Below are 20,507 nucleotides of genomic sequence, written 5' to 3'. Positions count from 1 at the left end.
AGAGAGAGAGAGAGAGAGAGAGAGAGAGAGTGTGTGTGTGTGTGTGTAAATTAACTATCCTGACAGACACTTAAACTGCCAAAGTTCCTCAAAATAATGATTAGAATGTAAGCTACGACGTCTCAACCGCTGAACCATGACGTAACAGCTTATGATACTGATTTATTATGCATTGCATCTTAATTATTCAAAATTTATATACTCCTTTCCAATTTTCATTAAAATTCCTAGTTTTGGTAGGATTGTTAGATTTATTGCATGTTCCAAAACTGCTTTATCGGAGATGTGTACAGGCCTACATGTTTCGGTCAGTTCATGGCGTGTTCCAAAACTTTGCAATCGGAGATATGTACATGTAGACAGCCAGGCTAGAAAATCACTCAAGTGTAAAAAAGGCATCAGGGTTTATATAGCCGGTAAAAAAAAGTGAGCGAAACTGAAATATGGCGGAAAAGGGAGTACGGGAATAAAATAAGTCGTACAAGGATGAAAATATCACATATTCAAGAGTTCATGTCAGCTTTAAACAACATCAAATCAATTAATCCTATATAATTATTCGTTTGTAAAACTTTGATCGTCTAATGTAGCCCGACCTTGGCCCCAGGGGTCTTGATTTGAACCAGCTTGAATCTGCACTGTCTGATGATTCTTCCAAAACAAATACGTCTAATCATGGCTTTGATGTTCTTAAAAAGAAGAATTTAAAGATTTTTTTCTATATATATTTTTTTCTATAGATATTTTGACTCGTGCTTTGCACTCATGAAAATATTTTTAAAAAATCTTGTCCCACTCATTAAATAAATTTCATATCCAACTAAAAATCATTGAATATCATCTATTTATTTTTTTAATGAATAAAGTTTCATCTTGTATCTACCAGGATTGAAAAACACAAATCTATTTAAATTATGATGCATACATAATAGTAAATTTAAGTCATATGCAACGTGTCATTGGTCAAATATGGCAGTTTTGCTATTTATGAATGAAGAAATAAAGATCAATAATATAAATATATTTTTAAAAAAATGTACATACAAATCCCACTTCAACCAATGTCAGCAGTGTTTTTGGTTGCTTTTGAATTTACCTTCATCAACCAAAAACATTAATTTTTAATTGGTGAAGATTTTTGAGATTTCTCACATGATTTATATGTATAGATATTCAATGTTCTGCAGCTTGTTATGTTCATCATTGTTTATAAGTAACATTAAATCGTCAAATTTCTTGTAATTAAAATAAATCATCCGTTTACCCAAACCAATATCTTATATTTTTCATAATTTTAAGATTTAGAGATTAATTTTAATATTTAAAGTAATTTAATATTTATTATCAAATCTGTACTGCCACATTTGTTTATGTTTTTGTTTACTTCCTGCCAGTAAAGACCCCTAGGGGCAGGCCCAAGTCCTAGTTTTGGTTTCCGGACTAACATCAACGTCCCTTAGAAAAGCAAGATGTGTGTCCAATTAAATTTTGTTTTGTATCGCTTTGCCAAAATGAAATTAGTATGGACAATAGTTTGAATTTTTGACAATGAGATTGTAGTATTTGTCTTACATTAAAAAAGACTTACCACTTAGACGTCATTTACAAACAAACAAAAAAAAAAAGGAAAAAAACGCCGATTTTTTTTAAATTCACACTTCCCTCCTTGACTGTGAGAGTGAGTGGGGTATGAGTGGTTAGTGTAGTGAAAATTTCTCACATAATTTATATTTATAGATATTCAGTGTTCTGAAGTTTATTATGTTCATCTTTGTTTATCCTGTAATCTGGAGTTTATTATGTTCATTATTGTTAATTACCGGTATGTAATACTGAATCGTCAAAATTTCTTGTGCTTAAAATTAATCGAGTTGACCCAAACCATGGTCTCATTTCTGCCCGTTACTTGGGGATTTAGGGATTAATCAAGGGGGAAAGCAGGCCAAGATATTTCATTATAATATGTTGTGAATACTAGTAATAACAAATGCAACATGGGATCTTGCACTGTCTTGTTGCAATCTGCTGTTAACCACATTATTATAAAGGGCAAGACATATATAGTAATTTAGTCTCATGGAATTCCTGTTAGATTTCCAACGATGATCACAAACACTGATCTTCCATCATGTCGACGTACAATTTGTTATGCCTCCCCACACCATTCAACTGCCTTCACCTAAAGATTGGTGGTGTACAGCACCTGTATCTGCAAAGCATTCTCTAACTCCTTGGTACACATTTGACAGACTGTACCTGCTGTCATCAAGATTCATCAGCGAGTCATACATTCCAAAGTGCAAATGTTGCAGATTGTTGAGTGACGCAAATGTTTTGGATTGTTGAGTGACGTGTACAGATGTTAATTTTTGCTCTGTCTGTTACAAAGAATTCTAAAATTTCTTAACCCCCCCCCCCCCCCCCCCAAGTCCTGGTGTCATATAAATGTTGAACATGTTCGAAGAAAAATCTGGCCTTAATATTTTCATTTCTCTTCAGACTTTTAAGAAATTAATTTTATAGCCAAGTTATGCTTATAAACTGGTTTGAGGAAAATAATGCTTTACGAACCGTAAAGCGGTTGATAAAAAGGTTAAACTGTACATGTTCCTGTCCAGGTTTACAAGTATAACTTGAGTAACTATTAAATTTAATTCATTACTTACAATTTAACCTTGTATCATCAAGTGTAAACATAAGACAATTAACCCTTCAAAAATGACTTCAGTTTGTTTGAAATTTGAATGTAACAGATTAATTTATATGATTAGTTCATTTTTGACATGTTATTGCAGGGCTCTAATTGGCGACTAATTCAGTCGCCATGGCTATTAAAAATTTTGACTGGCGCCTAAACTTCTCTAAAAGTTGCTAAATTGGCGACCATTTTAATTTGGCGATCGTCAAATTGCGGAAATATAAACATTTTCAGCAATTATCTTTTATTAGAAAGATATATTTATAAGAGGCGAAAAAAATTGAGAAAGACAATTTTTAGTGATGGACATATTTTCTGTTTTCTTTGTCATCTTTTTGTTTTTACAAGGCACGTGCGAACGAAATTTCTTATAGCGTCAGTGCATATAGAGCTCAGGTAGACCAGATAAGACAAAATGCTGTCCAAGGTAATTTTTGAGCCAGAAAATCGACTATTGTAAAACAATTTAAATTGGACGGGTGATGCGGTCTACTGTATGTCAATTAAGTTCTCACTCATTAGAGATATCGTCTAGACATTAATGTTAGCTCGTAATTGTACGAACGAGCATAAAATGTTAATCGTGTAAACAATTCTGGATATTATTAGTTTTAACGAATATTTCATGAGAGCCAAGTTTCTTAAAAAGACTCTGGACAGTGATTGAGACGATGGATTTTACATGTATGCTAAAGTTAAAACGTTTTGGCATTAAGCTGGCTTATATTTCTTGTTGATTTTTTCTTTACGATTGCAATTAGACCCTCCCCCCCTCCCGTGTCGTCTTGATACATGTAGGTCCGTATATTGACTAATATTAGCTTTTAAATTGGCAAATAAGAAAAAATTGCCTGGCAACAAAAATTTGCATAGGCGACTAAATATTTTTGATTAGGAGCCAACTGGCACCTAAATTTTAGATGTCACTTAGAGGCATGTATTGTGACTTTAGCAACATATGTTATACAATAAAAACATAATTTTATATCAACTCAAAAAGGCATGTTATATCAAGAATTAAACTTTTTATATTTAACAGGTGAGGGTTACATAATTATACCCCCGCTCCGAAGGAGAGGTGGGTATACTGTTTTACCCTTGTGTGTCTGTCTGTCTGTGTGTGTGTGTGTCTGTCTGTCCGTCTGTCCGTAACAAATTTTGGTCGCAGTTTTCTCAGCAACTACTCATCGCAGATGCTTGAAATTTTAGCACACTCTTTGTTTACGCATGCCATATGGTGGGATTCAGTTTTGTACGAATCCGATGTCAACTCCCGGTTGATCCATGCGTCTGTCCGTAGCATACATAACAAATTTTGATCGCAGTTTTCTCAGCAACTACTCATCACAGATGCTTGAAATTTTAGCATACTCTTTGTTTAGGCATGCCATATGGTATGATTCATTTTGTACGAATCCGATGTCAACTTCCTCTTTAACCGTGCGCCTGTCCGTACCATACATAACAAATTTGGGTAGCAGTTTTTTCAGCAACTACTCATCACAGATGCTTGAAATTTTAGCACAACCTTTGTTTAGGCATGCCATATGGCAGGAATCATTTTTGTATGAATCCAATGTCAACTTCCTGTTTATCTGTGCATCCGTCCGTACCACACATAACAAATTTGGGTGGCAGTTTTCTCAGCAACTACTCATTGCTGATGTTTGAAATTTTAACACACTCTTTGTTTAGGCATACTATATCTTGGGATTCATTTTTGTACAAATCCGATGTCAATTTACTGATTTACTGATTATCACTGTGTCTGCCCATAATTGAACTTAGGTATTCACATCAGAGCGGGGGTATTATTAGTGAGCACTGGCTCACTGACTTCTTGTACTTTTTATTGTCAAATTAATCCCCTAAATAGATTTTTGAGGACTAGAGGGAGAATTTATGATATCGTGGCTGTGAAAAATTGATTCTTTTTGTTAAGAAAATTAGCTTAAATACTCTCGACTCAGCATTAAATAGGAGAGAATAATCATAACATCAGTTCTTCTGTAGACTATAATTGGTAACGGATCAGAGTTCTAGAGACAGCACGAAATTCAAATAAAGAGGAAGAGATTCAAATTTATTATTGCTTTGATATTGTGGTCTTATCCAAATCTCTTGTTAACATTGGGAGAGGGAGTTCAAGATACCATGTGTGCTAAGTATTAAAAACTCATTTAACTATGTTTCCAACCTATGGATATTTTCTCCTTTACTTTTTTTAAAATATCAGTTGCTATCTAAATCAATAAACATAATTTACTTCTAAACAAGTTATTTCTAGTTGTTTACATAATTACAAAATTGTCAAATTTTATCTGATTTATGACTCTTCCATCAATGTAATGTAAGGATTTATGATACACTACACGCTTCCACCAACTTTATATGAATAATTCAATGTCAGATCTTATATAAATATTGCATGTAGTTGAGTGTAACATTGAAAATTTTCACCCCAAGAAAACTATTGTCAACCGAGGCGCACCTTAAGCGCCTAAATTTCTGCGCAGTCAATATTTTTGGTAATATCACCCGTCGTCAAGCAATGTTGACTGTTGCTACGCTGGAGGATGGACTTCATTATTCAGCGGGTAATAGTGTTTTTTTTTAACAAATGTTTCTCGACGATTAAGATTCAACTTATTTACATAAAAGTATAATATGTATAAATATCAACAAGAGCAGCCCAAATGAGGCTATATGTAGTACCCTTAAGGGACAACCATTAAAAGAGATCAACATAAACTACGGTAGCTTATAAAATAACTTTGCCATCTTGTTGAAAAATAACATATTTCCATTGCCTTAATCTTAGGGAATTGGTAAGCTGGATGAAGGTTGTAAGACCTTTGATTGAAAGCAACAATTTTGATAAGTACCAAAAAAAACAAGAGGCTCATGGGCCACATCGCTCACCTGAGCACAATGGCTAGGAAAAAGCACAAATCAATTCAGTATTGAAAAGTTTACATTCGGGGGTGTTGTTGAATTTTAAACTACCCGAGGATGCTTCCATATCAATATAACAAATGGCTTTGCTGTTCTTGAACTGAAGATTTTTAAAGATTTTTTCCTATATATTCCTTTGTCAAAATTTGATACCCCATTGTGGCCCCTCCCTATCCCCAGAGGTAATCATTTGAACAAACTTTAATCTACACTACCCAAGGATGCTTCCATATTAATAAGACTAAATATGGCTTTGCTGTTCTTGAGACAAAGATTTTTTTCCTTTATATTCCTATGTATGAATTTGATCCCCCACTGTGACCCCACCCTACCCCTGGGGGTCATAATTTGAACTTGAATCTAAAATACTTGAGAATGCTTACATATCAATATGACCAAACATGGCTTTGCTGTTCTTGAGAAGAAATTTTTATAGTTTTTTCCTATATATTTCTATGTAAAACTTTGATCCCCCCTTGTGGCCCCACCCTACCACCAGGGGTCATGATTTGAACAAACTTGAATCTACACTACCTGAGGATGCTTCCATATTAATATGACTAAACATGGCTTTGCTGTTTTTGAGAAGAATATTTTTTAAAATAATTTCATATATATTTATATGTAAAACTTTGATCCCCCAATGTGACCCCATCCTAACCAAAGGGGTCATGATTTGAACAAACTTGAATCTAAACTGCCTGAGGATGCTTACATATATGGCTTTGCTGTTCTTGATAAGATTTTTAAAAAATATTTTCCTATATATTTTTATGTAAAACTTTGATCCCCCATTGTGACCCCACCCTACCCAGGGGGGGGTCATGATTTGAACAAATTTGAATCTACAATACCTGAGAATGCTTCCACATCAATATGACCAAATATGGCTTTGCTGTTTTTGAGAAGAAGATTTCTAAAGTTTTTCCCTATATATTCGTATGTAAAAATTTGATGCCCTCTTGTGGCCCCACCCTAACCCCAGGGGTCATAATTTGAACAAAGTTGAATCTACACTACCTGAGGATGCTTACATATCAATATGACTAAACATGGCTTTGCTGTTCTTGAGAAGAAGATTGTTTAAGATTTTTTTCCTATATATTCCTGTGTAAAACATTGATCCCCCATTGTGACCCCACTCTACCCCTGGGGGTCATGATTTGAGCAAACTTGAATCTACAATACCTGACGATGCTTAAATATCAATATGACCAAACATAACCTTACTGTTCTTGAGAAGTAGATTTCTAAAGTTTTTCCCTATATATTCCTATGTAAAACTTTGATCCCCCATTGTGACCCCACCCTACCCCCTGGGGTCATGATTTGAATAAACTTGAATCTACACTATATAACAAAGGTTTCCTATAAGTTTCAACTTTTTGGGCCTGTGGTTTTTGAGAAGATTTTTAAAATATGCCACCAAATTTTCACTATTTCTGAATTATCTCCCCTTGAATGAGGGCGTGGCCCTTCATTTGAACAAACTTTAATCCCCTTCACCCAAGGATGCTTTGTGGCAAGTATGGTTGAAATTGGCCCAGTGGTTCTGGAGAAGAAGTCGAAAATGTGAAAAGTTTACAGACATACGGACAGACAGAAAGACGGACTACAGACAAAATGTGATCAGAAAAGCTCACTTGAGCTTTCAGCTCAGGTGAGCTAAAAATCATAAAATTCAAAATATCATGGCCCAAAGTATATCTTACTTTGCAGTAACTGTGACTTCATTATTCAAACAACGATTGCATAGAATAGTGACATACCTCTTGGTTACATTCACCTGCATGTAAATCATACATGTATACGGTGCCAATTTTGATGCACCAGATGCGAATTTCGACAAATTATATCTCTTCAGTTATGCTCATGCATAAACGTTGGAAATTCGAAATATTAAAAAAAAAATTGAAGAGCTGAAAAAAGGGATGCCAAGGACTGTAGCCAAATACTTCGAAGGATCAGAGCTATGTATGAGGGAGTTTAAAATGAATTCCTAAATTTTACCACAGCAATTAAATATATGTCCGTATTTTCAAGCAAGTACGTAGCTACTGGGCTATAGAGACCCTCGGGGACTAACAGTCTACCAGCAGAGACCTCGATCCAGGGATCATAATGCAAATCATATACATGTACGGTACTAATTTTGATGCACCAGATGCGCGTTTCGACAAATTATGTCTCTTCAGTGATGCTCTTGCCTGAACGTTGGAAATCCAAAATATTTTTTAGAAAAAGAAAACAACTCTTAGAGCTTCAGAAGTTATTTTATACATAATAGAATTATGAAAGAGGTAAGTTTTTTTACTTCAAACTTTGTGACCTTCACATTGTTTAATTGAATATGGTACAGGGTTGTTACATATTCTCTGGTCGCAAAAATTAGAAGATTATACCCTCGTATAATCTTCTAATGTTTATTGAAACAAAAGATGTGGCTATGGCAAGAATTTTTTGTCAAAATTACCATGGATAAGGGACATGACAATCCCTTGAGTGACAAGCAACCTTAGTATCAAGTATAAGCTTCTACTGATTTTTTTCTTTCATTTTATCGCTACGTCTAAAAGAATAACAATATTTTTTATGACTTTGACCTTGTCCTAAATGACCTTAGTACTGGGTCAAGACTCATCTCTTGATACAAATTACCTTTGTATTAGGTATAAATCTCTGAAGTTTCTCGGTTACAAAGGTATGTCAAAAATAACAATTTCAGTCTTTTCCCTGTCAAATTTGAAATTTTGACAAATTCTGAATATTCTATTTCATATGTTATGCTATATATTAATTCTACAAAGATAAGGAAAAAATATGATGTAGTTTCAGAGATCATTCAAAAAGAAAATGTCTACGTTCAGGCAGACAGAGAGACGGACATGGTGATTCCAGTACCCCCCCCCCCCCCAAAAAAAAAATCTTCATTTGCAGGCATTTATTATAACAATAATAGTAAATTTTACTTACATAGGAATTCATAGTTGCAATCCTTCCAGAAACCATATACAGCACCAAACAGACCCAACCTGACAACCAAGCAGTCCCAGAAAGCAGTCCTAGGGACTGCTTTGGGACTGCTCTGGAACCACTGTTGGACTGCTCTAGAAAGCAAACCCGGCAGTCCTAGCAGTCCCTGGGACTGCTTTCTGGGACTGCTTTGTTCACCCATGCGTGAAAATAATTCTGAGTGACAAGAAAGCTCCGCCCCGTGTGTATTCTGAATTTGCAGGTTTCATTTTGTACAGTAATTTCTTTACTTTCAGCAGAGAAGTTGCAAAAGTAGAATTAATCAACAATGACTTTCCAAAAATTTAATAGAACGATTAGCTACTGAAGGATATACGTCAACCGCCGATTTCGCACCATTGCAGTATAAAATCAATTTAAAAAATAATTAAATGTTGGTATTAATAAAAAGTTGTTTTGCCAGTTAAAAAAAACAGAAGTCAGAAAATGATTTTTTTATTCCGTGTATTCAACGAAAATGCAGGTGTTAGAAACTTAACAATTTATTTTATCAATTAAAGCTGTTAAATAAAAAATGTGTACGTTTGAGGAAAAACAAGATACACGTAACAACTGTATTGAATCGCCGATTCAAAGCCGTACACGGTGTATAAAATGTGTAAACACCTGGCTAAGTTTTCAATCGCCTGTGGGCATGAATATAAGATAGTCCAGGCGTGTTATTTGGGTATCAGTGTTACACATCACTGACCATGCTGGTTAATCTTATGGCATTTATTTCGTTCTTCAGACTGCAAAACCCTTGTTTTAATAAATATGGTAAAAATGTTTCAGGATTATTCAATTTCTAAAATATTCGAGATAGTCACTTGCATGATTAACATGTGTACACATGCACACTGATGTAAGAGCTCAGGAAATATTTTAGTGAAATTGTTTACGTTGGGTAAAGATTCTTACAATAATTATATCGACAAGTCAATGAAAATGATAGTCAAAATTTGATGAAGAATTAACTGTCATCAGATTCATGATACATATGTATATTTTCTCAAGATTCAACGTCAATAAAAACGTAATATACGGAGTATTGGGAATCGGCCTTGATCTATAATTGAAGGATCTATTTCAAACTCATTAAATTCTAAAAAAAAAAATCTAAAAAAATGCCATTAATTTTATTCAGCACATGATTAATTTTCTATAAAAATATACATGGTAACTACATGTATTATCAATAAATAAAATTTAATAAACAATGGTTTAATTTGGTTTCAAATTAATATGCTACAGATGTAATTACAGTGTATTTAGTGTGAAAATCTCTTTTCTTCTATTATTATTTTTTTTTCTTATATATACTGTAATTTTGTTAATTATTCAGAAATAACTGTCACATAAGAATTGTAAATATGCTGTACACGTACAGTGTGTACATGTAACATCTCCAACACTTTTTCTCCTAAAAAAGTTTATCATTAAATTTCAACTGCCTTTATATTACTGACATTGTTTGTTGATATACTGTGTAATCTCAGTTATGACTAAGCTCCGCCCATCCAATTATTAACCCCGGTTACTGGGACTGCTGGGATCGCTGCCACCGCTGTGGGACTGCTGTGGGACCGCTATATATCAGAGCAGTCCAAGAGAGCAGTCCCCGGACTGCTCTGGGACTGCTATCTGTCAGGTTGGGTCTAGTTGGTACTGTATTGCCAGATGGCTTTCCTAATTTCTTTGATGACCATTTATCTCTATATAAACCAAGGAAATATATGGAGATAACGAACAGCATCCAAGCCCAAAAGTCCATTAGACAATTCAAATTTTGGAGCATTGCAAACACGGACCTCTAAAACATCAGAGCTGGGATCAGGTGCAATTATTGTTAATTACTGATTTCATCGACTTTGAAAAATGAAAAAAAAAAAAATAGAAATGGATATTTCTGGAACTAAATACATGTAAGACTTATTAATTATTCCAGATTAAAATAATTATTCACGTAACTCTCCGACTTAAGAAAACTGATTTTTTTTTCGTTCTATCAGAAGATGTATATGTAGGTGGACCGTGAGTTTTGATTGAATTGGATTTCATAATATGCAGAAAGGGATAAGTTTGGGAAAACATGGCATGAAAATGAATTAATTATAAGTTATATCCATGTTTCCATTTGTGAATCTCCAAAATCAACAATAAATTTACAAATCATTTATTTGCAAAAATTATGAAAATAATTAAAAGTAAGTTCCAGAGATAAACACTGATAAATGAAGCCCCGACAATCATGCCGTATATGTGTACATTCGCCGACTATATATTTATGTAAGCATTGAGAATTGTTTATTTATTTATTTATTTGTAAAAATATCTATTTTTGATCTATTGATTTTAAAAATATCTTGACCATAATTAGCAGTAAACATAATTAACATCAGAGAAAAAAAATCCTTAAACATCTAAGTACGGTTTGTTACAGTATTAGATTTATTAATTTATTTAATAAATCTATAATGTATTTCATATGTTTTTAAATTGTAAATATAAATGCATTATTAAATCTTTAAAGGTCACCCAAGTAGAACAGGCAGTACCTGTACTTATAATTAATTATTATTGCCTTGGGTTATGAAGGTTCTGGTCTTTGGTCTTTGGTTTGAAGTATTCACTGTTTTCATTGGTTTGGACTTTGTAAGGTTGTATTTTATTGGTTCAGTATTTTTCCCTCCAAAAAGTTGTTTGTTATGGTCATTCTTTGTCCAGTATATTTGTTCAGAGAGGGTTGTATTTACTAAGTTTTATAATTATGACTTTCTGACATTGACAGAGACTATACTTTTCTCTATTAAGGTAAGATAACATTTATATACTAATTTTAATATGATTTCTAATATTTGATTTAACTGTAAAATCTGTAATTTTGCCAAAGTTAATTCCATAGCACTAGCACGGTCAGAATCTGATTTGAGAGTCAGTATTTAAGGAGTAACTGTTTTATTGAAAGTATTTTTTTTATTTTATATATGTCTACTAGATATTTTTATGATGATAGGTTTACTTATGAAAACTATGATAATTTGTAGTTTTATGATCTGGACATACGTGTACAGTGAGCCATATTGTGACTACAATGAATGGGAGAGGCTCAGTCCCATAGATTGGTATGATATTTATGATATTAATGTTTTTATATTTTTCAAAGCGTAATATTAAAAGGGGGCATTGATTGTATGTAAATCATGTACAGAGTTACCTCCCTTTATGCAGCGTATCTGTTAACCGCAGATTGTAATTACTATATTGATACGGATATATCAGAATATTTTATGCTATGTATTTATTATTTGTTATTATGATTTTTCAGGGCATTATTCCAAATTCCTTCATTGTTCCATTATTCCAACTATCCTATGTGTTCATCTGTGAATGTAATAAATGGAGATGTCAGTAGAACCCTGAAACGGACTTATTATATTTCCATGCTCCAGATTTATAATAAGACACCGTTACATTATCACAAAAATCACGCTATTTGACAAAACAATATTGTACGACTTACTATATTGCTCATTTCCAAGCGATAATTAGTTCGTTCTGCTTTCAATTCGTTCTGCTTTCAATTATGTAAATCGCGCTTCATTTATTTTATTTGGATTTTAAAAAACAGACAAGCGAAATGCTTGTATAACAAATAACATTCCGATAAAAACTTACAAAACGAAATTTACACGTTTCTTAACGCACGATCACGCACGATTAAAACCGCAAACGATTGAGTCTGATACACGCACGATCTCGCACGTTACACGAACGATTCTACACGATTGGTTTGTCAACAATAAACAATAACGTTGCAGCCACTGTACCATATCAGCTCCAAAGCGGATGGCATGAGAACCAAACTTAGTATCGAAATATGTCTTACTGCCTATTCAACCAACATACCAAACTTGAACTTAATCCTACAACCATAAGAAAAGTTATTATAAAAAAAATTGTGGACAGAAGAATGGCAGATGGACTGACAGACAGACAAAGTAATTACAATAGGACACCTACACATCCTATGATGATACAGATATAAATATCTGATTCGAAAGATAATCAGTAAATAGCACTGTTTAAATACCTGTCAAAATTATTTTGCAACTAATGCATGTACGAGGGTTGTCCCAAAAAGTTGTAGACAACGTGAATAAATTTGTAAATATTCAACTAATTATTACCAAATTTTGCCTATTAAAATATGAAATGTTCCCTAAAATTACAGAGTTTTGAAATAAATATCTTTCATAGTAATAAAATCATGACAATTTAAAAGAGTGCCGATATGTTTTGTCGGCACACGGTGAAATACCAGGATAATTTATGATTCTTACTATAGCAATTACAAGTCCTTCCTTTATATTATGTGCAATGTAAAATTCAAATTTATCGATTGAATCAGAAAAAAAATCCGCGTATCATATCAAATTTTGACATAAAAACGTCATGGACAGAGGAACAGTGGCGCAATTTTCAAAGCAAACCCAAATTGAATTACCAAATATTATTTCATAATTATCATAAGTTTTCAGCTGTACAGAAATCTGTTGAAGTTGCCCGATCATGACTACAGTCTCGGTTGTTAACTTCGATTAATAGAAAATTATGCCATGTTTCATTGAACATTGCTTGTACAAGAAAGTATTCACAATTTACAAAAATTATGCAAAAAAATATAAGAAAAGATATGATGCTGACAAGAAGTAAACGTCTTGCTTTTCTAATTCTGATATTCAGGAACATATTTAAACAAAATCTGTCCAACTCTTGAAACAAGAAAAATGACATAGTCAGAAAGGGTCCCACTACGGACTGTCAAAGGAAAGTGACAACTTTACAAATTAATTGTAAGAATAAAATGCAGCACATAAAGAAAGTGCCAAAGAATAAACACTGTGTTTGTGAGAATTATAAATATTTAAAAAAGACAGAAGACATACATACAAACAGAGAAAAGAAACTATATCCCAGATAGCATGACTACGTTGGGCCAACATTGGTAAATGGTTGTATGGTTGGCGTTGGGTGGACAACGTTGGGCCAACGTTGGACCAATGTAACCATGTCAACCTTCTTGATGATGTTGGGATTTCTATGTTGGCCCAACGTTGGTCCAACGTAACCAACTTTTATATTCGCTCAACTTTCAAAGGGAGTTAGGATTCTAATGTTGGCCCAACGTTGGCCCAACGTTTGTAATACACCCTTACTGAAAATGTCTAGTCAAGTTGGTAGTAGTACGTCGGCCCAGCGTTGGCCCGATGTTAGCATGTATAAGTGTTTCAAGATGGGATATTTATATTGGGCCAATGTTGGCCCAATTATTGTACTGCCAACTAAATGATGGTGTCCGTGTAAGCTGATGAGCGTTACGTTGGGCCAACGTTGGTTCCAAGTTCTTAAATCGTTATGTTCCCAATGTTGTCCCATTGAACTGTTGTGTTGCAAGCTTATTTGAATGCAAAACATTAATTCAGATGCACATTCTGAAATAATAGAGGGCATTCGCTGTCTTTGCTTTCAATTGGATGACTGCATCTGATTAGATCTGATATTTTCACCATTCTTATCTTTGAACTAAAGTGATCACAGCACCAAAAAGTTTTTTGTTCTGTTTTTTTTTTTTTAAGTGGGTGCATGATTATTTATTAGTTTTAAAATCCTTAGCTCTAAATTATGAATTATTTCATGAGCGTTGTATAACGAGAATAAGAGAAGACTGAATAACATTTAAAAAGTTCCCAAGAACAGGATGTGAATGAAGCCTACATATACATAAATCAAGATTACACAGCTTTATAATTAAATTGAAACAAAAGTTAGGCGTTCGCTAAAGCTTGGAGAGTCGCGGCGATTAAAACACCAAACTGTTGAGTGAGCTGTCAGATTCAATTGCTCACAGGTGGGTGATAGACTCAAAATGCAGAGCAAGTAAGAAGGGAGATTTAAAAACTATGGATTATACCATTGTTACAGCTGCGAATGTAAGTATAATTATTCTTATTAATTCAAGTTTACTGTTAAAATTGTTTGGAATTCATCCTTTTCTTGTTTATGCTCACAATCACTATATAAGTTAATGTAAATATGAATTATATACAGTTGACACATACATGTACTTTAAACTTTTATTTACAATAACTTCTAGTGCTCATTAAGAAATACAATGATAAGTAAGGTAAAAAACATCTTTCAAATTGTCTCCATCTATTGTCTATTGCATACACGATTATGATTTTAACAAGGATACTAAGGTTTATAGATCAACATGTACTAGTAGTATTTTACATCGTTGTCTTTAAAAGACTTAATTACATGATTTATATATTGGAGTCTGTACCAGTATTTGCTTTGTTTCCAATACCAAATTATTTGTATTTTCAATCAGAGACTGTAAGGAAAACAAATGTTGTAGCGGTAACTGACAATGAAACTGAAGAACATAAAGGACTGTATAAAGTACGTATGCCTAAGATCAAGATGGAGGCCTGGGGAGGCGACAAAGGGAGGAAAAAAGAAAGAGCGGGAAACAAAATAAAAGGACAGTGATAGAGGAAGTGAGCCAGGATTAAGAACTTTAAATTAATATTTTTTCATACATTTCCACCATTATCTATTTTAAAAGTAATTTTGTAAATTCTGATTGAATTGATATATATCTATAAAATAATTTTACAGTGAATCACTTGTAATGTTTTCTTTGAACATGTATGCATTATGAATGCAGGTTGAAGTGTGTATTATTTTTTTGAAAACAATTATGAGAAAGGTCTATATAAAGAATTATTTATAAATGTATTTTCAAGAAGTATTCATTCAATTTATTTAAACAGATGTAAGTTTCATCCAACAATTGCCCAACAGAAAGAAGCTTAAGCCCAATAAACCGTAAATATCGGACCAATCATTCAATGAAGGGTCAACGTTGGGCCAACCTAACTAACCGATTGCAAATGTTGTTTCTATGTTGGCTGTTAGTTGGCTTACTATAATAACTACGTTGGCCCAACAATATGCCATCTGACATTTCAACAAAGGCCCAACATTGGGCCAACCTAACCAACCAGTTGTTAAGGTTGGCTGTTAGTTGGCCAATAAGGCCAATAAACCGTAAATATCGGACCAATCATTCAATGAAGGGTCAACGTTGGGCCAACATAACTTACCGATTGCAAATGTTGTTTCTATGTTGGCTGTTAGTTGGCTTACTATAATAACTACGTTGGCCCAACAATATGCCATCTGACATTTCAACAAAGGCCCAACATTGGGCCAACCTAACCAACCAGTTGTTAAGGTTGGCTGTTAGTTGGCCAATAAGGCCAATAAACCGTAAATATCGGACCAATCATTCAATGAAGGGTCAACGTTGGGCCAACCTAACTAATCGATTGCAAATGTTGTTTCTATGTTGGCTGTTAGTTGGCTTACAATTATACCTACGTTGGCCCAACAATATGCCATCATGTTGGACCAACGTTGGGCCGATGAGCAAAATGACCGTGGGCCAACGTAGGACTACCAACAATGGGCCAACGTTGGAAAAAAAATTGGGCCAACGTTGGCCCAACAATGTCTTGCTATCTGGGATGGTCATAAAATATAAACAAGTCTATAATTTTTTCAATTAACTCATTGATAAAATTTCAAATTCTTAAAATGAAAAACTTTTCATTTATTGTGTCATGGTAGACTTACAAGAAGACCGTCAAACAGACAGCGATATTACCCCAAAATTTATCAGTGTCTTTTCTCTTATCGTAGAGTATTTCAGCATACATTGAAAACATTAGGTTGAAAAACCGTTGGGTAATTATTGATGGGAAGACGGACAGGCATACGAGCCTAAAAATTAAAAGGTGTCTTGTTCTAATGGCCAAACTCTTTCTGCATAAAATTGGAATATTGTTACGATGAAAATTGAATTGAATTATTGTTTCACAGTGGAATTACATTCAATCATATGTATAGACAGACAGACAAAGTGATATCACCCTAAGATCTAAAGGTGACTTCCTCTTTTAGTAAAGTTATGGAGTACAAAATTTGAAAACGTTCTCTTGAAAATGGAGTGAGAAATCACATCACAGCAAAAGTGTCATCGATATACGTTCAAATATGCATGTATGTAGTGACAGACAAAATAATATAAGAGAATAAAATCTATAGGTGACTTGCTCTTATAGTGAAGCACATACCACGAAAAAATTGCTAAGGCACCACCTAAGAAATAAAAATTTCATTTTTCAAAACTGTTTATGATGTAGCCGATATATAAATATGTTACCATTGTAAAAAAGAAAAAAAAAATAGACCTGCATTTAAATGTCTTAACTCATAAATAGCTACAATGTTAACTGAAACGTAACCATTCCATAAAAAAAATTAATATCTTGCTAACACATTTATGTGGAAAAAATTCCTATTTTTTATTTGTGTTTGTGTTCTTTATGTTTTTACTAATTAAAATCTCAGAAAAATTTTACAGAATACGCGACGTTTCACCCTACACGAGCGTGATGAAGCACTCCGCATGGTGTCTTCAGGGCGTTCCTTTGAAGGAATTTGTTAAAAAATTGAAACAATCGAAAGATTTTTTTTTTCTAGCAAAATATTTTCTGCAAATAGATTAACAAATATAAAAATGTTTCATTTATATCTCTGCTACATAAAGTAGTCACCACACGACAAATACAATTTTATTGTTTTACAAAACTGGAGCAACGGAAGATGGTGGACTAGGTATACATACTATACATGCAAAGGCAGTGGGTGACTTCTAGCCGATATGATACATAATCGCTGTGTATCATTTGATATTTAACTGAGAGATTGCTTCTGTTGCAACCTCCCTGATCACCACCGGTAATCACCAATTTCATTTCTGGGCAGAAGCGGTGCGCAGTGCACGATCGGAGAATGGTTTTCGGACATGAAAGTCATTAAGAGACCACTTCAATGTAGTGTGAAAGATGGCACATTTGATATTCTAGTGCCGATAAGGCAAATGTTTAATTAAAAAACGAGAATATCAAGTAGTGCGTTAGCAATATTGTCTAGTGTATGTGTAGATTTTGAAAATGTTTTACTGAAATTGTTGGAGTAATTATGTCAAAACAAAAATGTCATGGATACATGACTGTATATTTTCAAACATAAGACGTACAGACATGTTATGACCTTACAAGAGGCCCAAGGGACTAGAATCGCTCTTCTTAAAATTGTACAACCTATAATCTCATATGTTTTAAGCCTCTTGGTAACCTATATATAAGAGACAAAGCCTTGGAATTCCAAAAGTAGGTCTTCATGGCAACAACTGACAAAGTTTGATAATTCCAAGGCAATCAGTTTCTGAAATATTTGAATTTAGCCATGAAGTTGCAGAAATAGGTCACAGTGACTTACTTTTTGGACTCAAGGTGCATCAACTGACAAAATTTGATAATCCTAAGCCAATAAGTTTCTGAAATAGCCATCAAATTCCTAAAGTAAGTCACGCTGACCTACCTTTTGGTTGACACACTCCGGGACCCAAGATACATCAACTGAAAAAGTTTGATAATTCCAAGCCAATTAGTACCTGAAATATTCAAATAAAGCCATGAAATTGAAAAAAAAAGGTCACAGTGACCTACCTTTCGGTTGACACACTTTGAGGACTCAAGATGCATCAACTGACATATTTTGATGATTCTAAGCCAATGACCGTCTGAAATAGCCATCAAATTCCTAAAGTAGGTCACGGTGACCTACTTTTTGGTTGACATACTCCGGTTACCCAAGATGCATCAACTGACAAAGTTTGTTAATTCCAAGCCAATTAGTATCTGGTATATTCAAATTAAGCCACTGCAAAAGGAGGTCACATTGACCTACGTATTGGTTGATACACTCTGGAGACCCAAGATGCATAAACTGACAAAGTTTGATGAATCTAAGCCAATAAGTATGTCTGATGATTCTAAGCCAATTATTATCTGAAATAGCCATCAAATTCCAAAAGTAGGTCACAGTGACTTACTTTTTGGTTGACACATTCCGAGTACCCAAGATGCATCAATGACAAAGTTTGATAATTCAAAGCCAATTAGTATCTGATATATTCAAATTTAGCCATAAAATTGCAAAAGTAGGTCAGTGACTTACTTTTTGGTTGATACACTCTGAAGTCTCAACATGCATCAACTGACAAAGTTTGATGATTATAAATCAATTAGTAACTGAAAAAGCCATCAAATTCCTAAAGTACGTCACTGTGACCTATTTTAATAAATCTTTTTTAAGGCCCCTAGGTGCATCAACTTACAATGTACAAGGTTTAATGATTCTAAACCTCCTAGTATCTGAAATAATGACCTTTAATGTTTAGAAAAATTATTAGCGATAAAACTCAGAAAGTAGGTCGCGGTGACCTACGTTTTGATTGACACACTTCAAGGTCCCATGATGCATAAACTGACAAGTTTTAATGATCATAGACTTCAAAATATCCAAGTTATGCATCAAAATTAAAGTGAAAATGAATACCTGCAAATTCAAGAAGTAGGTTATCGTGACTAACTTTTGAGTCATCATGATATGAGGTCCAGAGATGCATCAACTAACAAGATTTGATGGTCTTATAGTGGGCAAAATATCAAAGATTAAATTTTTTGGTCAACTTTGAAGTGACTTTGATACCACGCCCTTTGCCCCAGGGTGTTGCCTTGAACAAATTTCAATCTACAATATATCCTCATCCTCCTTGTATGTAAGTTTGGTGATAATTTGCCCAGTGGTTCTTGAGAAGAAGATTTTTTTTAGCAACCAGTACTTTTGTTTTTATTTTCCTCATTATATCCCCTTGTTTAAAGGTCCCATCCCTGTTTTGTGTACAAATGAGAGCCCTTGGGCCAAGGATACTCTGTAAAAAATTGACAAAAATTGGTCAAGGGGTCTTGAGTTATGGCCCATTTTCCAAAAAGTTAACATACCGCACAAATGGCCATAGCATTAGCTCTTTGAGCCTTCGGCTCAGAAGAGCTAAAATGTATAGATGTCTTGCTCTTATAGTAAAATATCTATCTTCAAAATTTGAGAACGATTTGTTGAAAACTGTTGAATAACGTGTAACAACTGAAGTGTTATAGATATACATTGAAACATTTGAAAAGACAGATAGACAGTGATATGACCCAAATATCTAGGTTTCTTGCTTTTACATTTAAGGATTTATCTACGAAAGGATTCAGAAGTTAGAAAAGATTGACTACAGGAAAAAATAGTTTTACAAAAAAAGTCACAAATAAAAATCAATGTTCATTAGTTATTTACTATATATGTCTTAATTTTTCAAGTTTGTATTTTAAAACCAAAATTGATTATTTTCAATTTTAAAATTAACCTTTAAAGTTTGCTAAGACAATATTTTCTCCTTAAAAAATAATTTTAGGGGCACCCCTGCCCTGGGATCGAAAATTACAAGAAAACCTACAAAAAGAATAAGGAAACCTGTTTATGATGGTCTGGTTCGAACAGTATCTATACCACGTGCACGTGTATCTAATTATAAAGTCAGAATAGCTCAGATTATACCGCTGGATCTTGAAGCCGCTGACATGTTGCTACTATCAATTTGAAATTTCTTCTTGTGTATATAATTCTTTACTTGTATGCCCTGAGGGGCCCCAAATTGGGATCAATAAATCTTATCTTATCTTATATATAGGTTTGAATACATCTGGTACCACACTTTTACAATTTTAATTCTTGCTTTCAAACACTATTCTAATTTTGTTTATAGAAATTTGCGTATTTTCCTTCAATTATCGTTCCTTAATGCATTTTTATA

General features: G+C 33.7%; 1 protein-coding gene across 1 annotated transcript in view; it reads right to left on the bottom strand.

The window, feature by feature from the left end:
- Nucleotides 1-20,507, bottom strand: part of LOC133193089 (uncharacterized) — a 185,423-nt gene that overhangs the window by 13,565 nt on the left and 151,351 nt on the right. The gene's annotated exons all lie outside the window — the stretch shown is intronic.

Source organism: Saccostrea echinata, unplaced genomic scaffold (assembly GCF_033153115.1).
Source record: "Saccostrea echinata isolate AGI-Se365-2 ecotype Australia unplaced genomic scaffold, CSIRO_AGI_Sech_v1 ptg000027l, whole genome shotgun sequence".
Classification (NCBI taxonomy): Eukaryota; Metazoa; Mollusca; class Bivalvia; order Ostreida; family Ostreidae; genus Saccostrea; species Saccostrea echinata.
The sequence above is the reverse complement of the archived record's forward strand: the minus strand, read 5'-3'. Positions and strand labels throughout refer to the sequence as shown.